The following is an 8,845-nucleotide window of genomic DNA, read 5'->3' as shown; positions in this document are numbered from 1 at the left end:
ACATTCTGACTCTCAAGAGTTGTCTCCCTCTGCCCCTAACACTGCACATTCCGCCATGCTTCTAGCTGTGTCCTTTGTCGTGCCCTTATTTTTATCAACCGACGAGTTTTGCAAGGAAGAAGGTCGTGGGCATTTCCGGAGAGAAGAGCCATGGCGTGCGAGCATTGTTCTGAAAATCAAACCGAACCAATAAGTTTAACCGGATTAACTGAAAATCGGTCATCTGGCCGATCCAGTTGACCTCCAGAACTGTCTTGTAAAAATCCGATAAAAAAAATTTGGTCGAACTAACAGTTAATTGATAAACTGGGTGAACCTGCCAGATTTTTAAAGGCTCTGGTTTTTTAATTTTCCTTAAAACGGTGTCATTTTGACATTGAAAAAAACAACTAACCTAACCTAATGTCCCCCCCCCCAACGAAGACACACACTACCCGTCCTCCCTCAACCCTAATTTCCTCTTCCTCCAACCAACGAGAGAAGACACTCTACCATCGTTACCACAAATGACGCCGGCAGTGACCACCAGCAGTTGCCACCATCGCGGGTCGAAGCTTCTGTCGACGGCGTCGTCGTCTGAACTCTAAAGCCTTTGTCGTCGGCGTCGTCTGGTTGTCAGAAGCGGGGTTTGAAGATTCTGTCGTCGTCGGTGGTGGCTGGTCACTTCGAAGCTTCTATTGTTGGCCACCTCTGTCTTGCCAAGCTTCTGTTCTGCCGCCGTGGACTCCATACCTCGTCTACTTTCTGCCGCAGTGAGTTCTTCGATTATTGTTGTTGATTAATCTTGGAATCATGAATAATTTTAGCCCTTTATGAGTTTTGCCTGCTTATTTATTGCTTTTTTTTTGTAGATTGTTAGTTTGTACTTCTAGTTTATTTTTCTCCCTGGTCTGAGAGGGATATGTTTGTATCGAAAAGAAAAATTATTGCAATTAGTATTCTTGCTGATTATTTTTTTATAATTTAGAAGTTAATTAATAATTTTTTATTTTATAAATTTTTAATGATAAAATATAAATAAATTATTATGTCAAATTATAAAATTTTGAATTTTATTAGTTAAGAAATTATTGAATTTGTATATTTAAAATTGTGTATTGAATTTTTAATAATTTTATTATATATTTAAAAAACTGGTTCAACCACAGTTGGACCCCGATTAAATCATTGAATTAGTCACTCGACCGGTTCAATGACTGGTCCGATTCTCGCAATCTTGCGTGCGAGAGTTCTACGCGAAGGAGATAGCATACCTTCATGTTTCCCTCGCTGCCCCATCCTGATTCTAATTGATTTGGGCTTTGGAACTCTTCTCGAACCATTCTTAAACTTCTATCCATCTTGGGCCTTTAAACCTTGCTTTTGTTCCATTGAAAATTTTTTCTTACGCAATACTTATTGCAAGCCCTTCCCATCTTCATTGCATGCCTTATTAACGTGAATATCATGCACGTTAGGAGCCAAGGAGTCTGCTTTATCAACTCCTAAGTCCTCACCTAAATCATGCATTTCCGTTTCAAACCTCTTTTTGAATTTTCTGATCATTGTGCGGCATTGGCGGTAGGGTTTCATTGAACTTGCGGTGACCCATAGCACCATACTTCCTTCCTTTTTGCGAACTCCTTCTCTGATCACATTGTTTTATCATGTTTATACCATGCACAAGTAGCCCAAATCAAATTTAAATTTTCATACTCCACTTCATGAGTGATGTCCTCAACGATAATATTTACTGGCAATCCCATGCTAATCTGAACATAAGTCTCTTGCTAGTTTAGTGGTCATGTCCACTTTGATGTGCTATACTCAAATCCTAGATCAAACTCTTCTTTGATGCGCCATACTATCCGAAGCTTATGTGTAAGAGCCATGTAATCATAATGCTTATCCAGCACCTTCGGCCAAACAACTCTTTGCCTCTTTTATAAAACTGATACTCGCATCACCACCGTTGCAATACCATCCCTAGATAAAGACCCTACTAAAACAAAGGTCTTAGACTTCTCTGTATCAATGACCTTATCTCTAAAAGAGACCCGTGACTTTTCGAAATCCTCTGAAAACGAACCCTCCCTGACAACGGATGCATATTCTTCCACGCTCTCCCCCTTATCTCTTCCAATGACATGGTCGTTGACTTCACTGTGTTTCACCCTCATTCCCTCACTGCCTCTCTTGCCCTCTCTCATATACATCGATTAAACAACTCTTTTGCTTTCACCAAAATTTCGTAACCTGTCGAGTTGAGGGCTAACGAGAGTTTATATATTGATCAAGTTGATTATTATCTCTAGTTCTCTATCATTATTGTCAAATACTCAAATTAACTCATTTTATTATGAAATTTTATTTTTATGATCATACTTGTTTGTTTTGAATTCAAATGGACAATTTTTTTTGAAATTAGTATCTATTCTCTTTTGAGGTAAAAAAGTTTTCTTAATCTTATATAGTTATATTAATTTCTTAACATTGCATCGTAGGGGGATATTTAGCAGCGGTTGTTGACCAGCTCATCATGAGAAGGTTGGATGGATTAATTTTGAAGCTGTGAAATTATATTTCAAAAATAAAATATTGAACATATGGTTGAATATGTTCTTTTGACGAATACAAAAGTTGACAACAAAAATAAATTTTTATTATTGACATATATAAATCTAAAAGAATATACAGAAGATATTTTTATATACGATTTTGTTAGAGAACTACCTAAGAGATAATCAACTAGAGTCAATTAATTAAAAAGTAATATATATATATATATATATATATATATATATATATATATAAAACTTTTTATTATTCTAATTTTTTAAATTTCAAAATAAAAAATATCAAAAAATAATTTAAGTTGGTTTAGGTTGTAGTTGGCTCCCAAAATTTTTTCTTTCACATATTATAAATTCAAAAATTTTTTAAAATGTATGCATAATTTGTAATAGCTTTTAAATTAAAAGAGAATAAAAAGTTCTATTGCATTAACCCTAAATAATGATAATTGTTTGCTATGTAACTATGTTGAACTATGTTTAATGATGGAAAGTTGATTTGGCTTTCAATATGTTTTGTACTTGTATATGCTTACGAAGGATTCATAATGTAAAAAAAAGGTTTGACTACGGTACTAAAACAAAAATTTTTTAGCATCTGCTGAAAAGAGTTGACGTTAGTAGAGAAGGACAAGTTCTGAAAAAAAAAGCAGTAATACTATAAACCTTTATGGGTTAATTACGGTGTGAGATCCGGTAATATTGTAGTATTAAGAATTTGTTAATTTGAATAAAATTTTTTTTGTTATTGTTGTCTTCAGGCATGGGCTCATGTTTTTATTTTTGGCTGATATAAATGTAGAAGGTGCATGTTTAGTTTTTAGTAGGATAAAGTATTAAATTGGTCTTCTTTGGGCGTAATTTTGTTTTGTTCTTTAATATTTAAAGTGTCTTATTTGAATTCAAAAATTTTTTTGTAGTGTTATATTTGAACATTCCCTACACTATTTAGAATAACCATCCGAGTACAAGGGATAATAAACATCTTTTCGAAAAATTAGTTTAATTTTTGGATTCACCAAAGATCCAACTCTTGACCTTTCGGATCTAGCGTTTTAATACCATGTCATGATACCACTCATCCCAAAAGCTTTAGCTGATGGAAAAATGTAACACTAATAATTATATCTCTAATATTCCATAAACCTCCATTGTACACATTGTATAAATATTTCATTGGCTCCTCATACTTTCCCTTCTATTAATTATTTAACTTTGACCTTACGACTACATTGAAGTTAAACCAAACTTTTTTTGGATTCAAATAGGACACTTTAAACCTTAAAGACCAAAATAAAATTATGCCCAAACGTAGAAGATCAATTTAATACTTTATCCAATAAACTATTCTTTCAAGACTAAAAGTAAATATAAAAACAAAAATCAAAATATCATAAAAATAACAACAACAACAACAACATAATAATAATAATAATAATAATAATAATAATAATAAAATGATTGAAGTCCAGCTGATTGAAGTCCATCGTTCTCCAAAATTTGCCCTCACCCATGACAATCTAGATTAAAACGAAGAATTTTTTATTTAAATTAATTAAATATATTATTTATTGAAATTTATAATGTGAAGAAAAATTATCATTTTAAGCAATACTCTTAATTTATATAAGTACGTTATTTCAAAATCGATATAATATTTTGAATAGCATGGTATTCATTTTATTTTTATTTTTTTGTTTTATCTAATTTTATTTAAATAATTTAAAATTTTAAAATAATAATATTTTTAATTTAAAATTTAAATAAATATAATTTAAATTAATAATTTAATTCAATTTAACACAAATAAACGTATTCTTATTATTATACATGTTTTATCAATTATGTTTATATATTCAATTTAAAAAAAATAAAGATATATAAAGTTTTTAATTAAAAACTAACAATTTAAAATTTTAAATACATCTAAAATAAGTGTAAAATTAATACAAATAAACATACTCGTATTATTGTATATATTTTTAGTACACTTAGGTCTAATTTCTTACCGAGTATATCTTGGGTATTTAATTTAGTATCCATTTTCTGTGTTTTTTTGATGGTGTAATTAGGTATCCATATAATTCATACTTTAACCCATTATTATCTATTGTAATAATTATTTTTAAATATTATGTCTCAAATATTATCTCATATATTTAAAATTTAAAATTATATCTCTTTAAAGTTAAAATATTTAAATTTAAATTTAAACCTAACAAAACAAAAAATAACAAACCAAAATTAAACTCTAACCAAATTGTCACAAAAAAAAACTCTAACCAAATTAAAATTAAAATAATACTATCAAAATAAATTTTTTCGGTTTTAAAATTGGTATATATGATTTTTTCGATTCTAATTAACAAGAGTAATTAACACAATTATGTTTGGATGAGTTTCGTATGTATTAAAAAATTATTTAGTGTGCAATTTTGTAATTTTTGATGTGTTATAAAATTATTTATATTAAGAAAAATATAAACACAGATTTGAATGAATTTTGAATTATACTAAAAGTATTTTGTGTATTATCTTATTAGTTTGAATATGTTAAAAAATAATTTATGTTAAGAAAAATATAACACACAAATTTAAATAAATTTTGGATGTATACCAAAAATATTTTGTATGTTATCTTATTATTTTAGATGTGTTATGAATATATATATATATAAAATAATTAAAAAAATTATCACAAAAAATAATTACTCGAAAAAGAAAGAAAAAATAATGTTCAAACACAATCATATAGAGCTAAAATATAATTAGATAAGAAAGAGAAAAAATGATATTGTTTAGTTGATAAGTTAATTTTGTTATTTATTATTATTTTAAATGTGTCCTAAACACATTTAAAATATTATATTAAAACTTTGCAGCGCATCTAAATAATATAATTGTACACAAAATAAATTATGAATACATCTGAAATTGAAGCTACATTTCAAAATGTACATATAAAAATAAACTAGATTTATTGATATACAACGAAGATAGAAAATAATTTTTCTCTTATTCTTTAAAGAATGAACATACCAGCCCCCTCTTAATATCAGAATCGTCGTAGCCTTCCCTCGTCTTGAACGTCGCTGCCTCCAGCCCGTTTTTGTTGCCGCAGCAGCATCTTTGACGGTCTTCGTCGCAGTTCTTCCATCAATATTTTTTTAGTTTGTCGCTTTTCCTTCCAGTAAATATTTTTCTGAGATTTTATTCGATGTGTATGCCTGCTCAATGCATGATGAACAAGAAAGCAATATTCTCCCGATCTTTAACCCTGATTAGTAGTTATTTATTTGCACTGCAAATTATAAAGTTGTTTAATTATTTTTGTTTGTTTTTTTTTAATTTACTCTTTTATAACTTTGATAGTTTCAAGTTTACATGCGAGAGAGATCGAGTTGACAAATCTGATCAACGGAGTGTTAGGTAAATAATGATCATTTTAAATAATATGAATAATTATTAATCAAATAAAAATATATTATATTTTTAAATTATTCATTTAAATTTTAATATTAAAATAATCATCTATATATTTAGTAAAATAAATATTTGATATATTTATTATTCATATTATTTAATATTTTCATTATCAACCTATACTTTTTTATGTGATAAACAGTGAAGATTAATTAATTAAATTATTTTGAAATGAAAAATGTTACCTTTTTTAGTTTTTGAAGTTCTTTGATCATTCTCATCGAGGTAGTTTTAATAGTGTCAGATATATTATTTATAAAATTTAAATTAAATAAAATTGATAGTAATTCTTTTCAAGGTTATGAAAATTTGACCCGATCGATTGGTTCGACCAGTTTAACTGCGAATCGGCAATGTAAGCGGTCCAATCTTCCTATAAAAATCGCAATTGAAAAAATCGCTAAAAAATCGGTGAATCGGTCAAAAACTAGTCAGTTGGGCCAGACCGGTGACGACCGGTTCGGAAAAACAGCGCCGTTTTTTTAATTTAAACAAAAAAAAAAGAAACGGATCCACTCCACCCAACCCCCCTCTCTCTTCCCCCCAATCATTCATTTATTTCACTACTCACTCCCTGAAGAACTCTAAAGCAAAGGAACCCTAGCCCTCCATCGTCGCTGCCGTTCCCAGTTCCTCAGCGCCGCCGCCGTCTCCAGTTCCTCAACACCGCCGCTTCTACCTCTTCCCTGTGTCCGGAATCCAGTAAATCTGCAGGTCCTTTTCAGCTCTTCATCTTAACTCACCAAACCAAAACCCTAGGCTTTCTCTGTATTTTGCAATGGTTCTGCCGCAGTGCTGCCGCCGTCCGTGCTGTCGACGCCGTCCGTGGCCTGGCCCTCTCTTGTAGCTCGGCATCCTGCTTTCCTGTCATCAGTCCGACCTCCGTGGCTTCTCTGTTTTGTTGGCTTGAAGCAACTTGCTGCCGTATCGCCGCTCGCCGTCGCCTCCTCGGTAGCCGTCGTCTCCCCGGTAGCCGTCCGTGCCTCCATCGAAGGTTAGTGTCTGTCTGTTTTGTTCGTGTCTCCGTCTTCTCTCCCCAGAGCCTATGTTTGTTGATTTTTAATGTGAAATTGTGAAATTGATAATTTTTGCTGATTTTGTGCTGCTGCTCTTTCTTTTATTTCTGAAATTTTGGTTAAAATTTTCTTGCTGCTGCTAAAAATGAAAATGAAATCATTATTGGAAATTTTGTTTAGGGATTAGGGATTACTTGTTGCTGTTTGTAATGTTTGTTGAAATTTCAGGTTTAGTGTGATTAGGGATTACTTGTTGCTGTTGAAATTTCAGGTTTAGTGTGATTAGGAATTACTTGTTGCTGTTTGGTACTTGCTACTACTGTTTTAGTGTTTTTTAACTTTTGAATAAACTGTTTTTGAATTTTTGTTGATAGATTTATCGATTTTAGTATTTAGGGTGATTATTTATTGCTGTATTTTAATTTTAGTTGCTGATTGTTCTTGATTTCTGAATCCTTTTAGTATATTGTGCTGATTGTTCTTGATTTCTGGCTGTGTGAATGTTCTGATTTCTGGCTCTGTGAGTGTTGTTTTGTTTTTGTTTTAAGGCCCTATTTTGTGCTCAGTTTTCATTTTGTAGGAAATTGTTTGAGGTATATAAGAATTAAGAAGAAAGATTATCCCAACAGCTACTCTGTTGATTGATTATAGTCCCCCACAAGCTTGAAGAGAGGAACCCTTCATCATTGGTTAGTATAAGAAATAAATAATCTGGAAACTGTTGTTATTCCATTGTATTCAATTTGTGAACTTCCTCTGTTCAGTTTGTATAAGAAATAAATAATCTGAAATCTGTTCAATTGTTGTTCAATTTGTGAACTTCCTCCTATCATTGTATTCCAAATTGTTAATTTGTGAACTTCCTCTGTTCAATTAAATTCCAATTTGCAATTTGTGAACAAATGGTTTAATTTCTGTTATGTTTAGTTTCTGTGTGCTAACTACCTGTAATGTTTAATCAAGTTTGTAGGTATTCAGAACCTTATAAAAAGAAATGAGCAATTATATAGTTCAGAAAACCCTCCCAGTGGTGTATCTTTACCTTTTATTCTGGTACAGGTATACCCGCATGGCCGCATCTCACTGTCTCTTGTTTTTTGTTCAGTAGAACATGTCATTTTTTCCCCTTGGATCTTCATCTGTATAGTCATTCTTATTCTATATTTTATTGTTGTTAACTCCCTAATTGGCATGTAGCAATCGGCTGAAATTGATTTTTTAGAATGTTGTTAGCTTATAATATAGTGATAACATGTCTATTTTATTAGGTGAAATTGATGCTGATTTATATCAAAGTGGTGGTGGTAGTAGTGGTCTTTATGCTGCATCTCTTAATTCTTCTGCTCAACAGGGTGGGAATAAAAGTAAAGATCATCCCACCGAAGCAGATTTGCAACAAATTCTTGCGAATTTTGATGATTGATAAACCATGATGTTGGGATTTAATATTTAGATATGCTTTTATTATTATTTAACTTTTGAGTTTAGATTTTGATAAGATCATATGTATTTGGTTGATGCTATTTTATGTAGTGTTTTAAATTTCGAAGATATTTTAAAATTTATATTAGACTATAATTATATTTTAGGATGTGTATTTATATTTTATTTATTATTCTATTCTAAAACGGTTTTTCTGGTTGAACTACCAATTGGACCGGTTAGACCAATAAACTAGTAAATCAGTGACTAAAACAATTTGATGACTGGTCCAGTTTTTTGAACCTTGATTCTTTTAAAATAGAAAATATGATTAATTAGTTAACTAAAAATTAATATAATAAAATAATTAAA

General features: G+C 30.6%; 1 long non-coding RNA gene across 1 annotated transcript; it reads left to right on the top strand.

The window, feature by feature from the left end:
• The first annotated feature begins 6,566 nt into the window (after positions 1-6,566).
• LOC130982423 (uncharacterized) lies at positions 6,567-8,641 on the top strand. The gene is made up of 4 exons (XR_009087158.1): positions 6,567-7,029; positions 7,618-7,740; positions 8,015-8,110; positions 8,320-8,641. It is a non-coding gene; the product is annotated as an uncharacterized LOC130982423 (long non-coding RNA).
• The last annotated feature ends 204 nt before the right edge of the window (positions 8,642-8,845 follow it).

This window comes from Arachis stenosperma, chromosome 5, assembly GCF_014773155.1.
Source record: "Arachis stenosperma cultivar V10309 chromosome 5, arast.V10309.gnm1.PFL2, whole genome shotgun sequence".
In the NCBI taxonomy this organism is placed as follows: domain Eukaryota; kingdom Viridiplantae; phylum Streptophyta; class Magnoliopsida; order Fabales; family Fabaceae; genus Arachis; species Arachis stenosperma.
The sequence above is the reverse complement of the archived record's forward strand: the minus strand, read 5'-3'. Positions and strand labels throughout refer to the sequence as shown.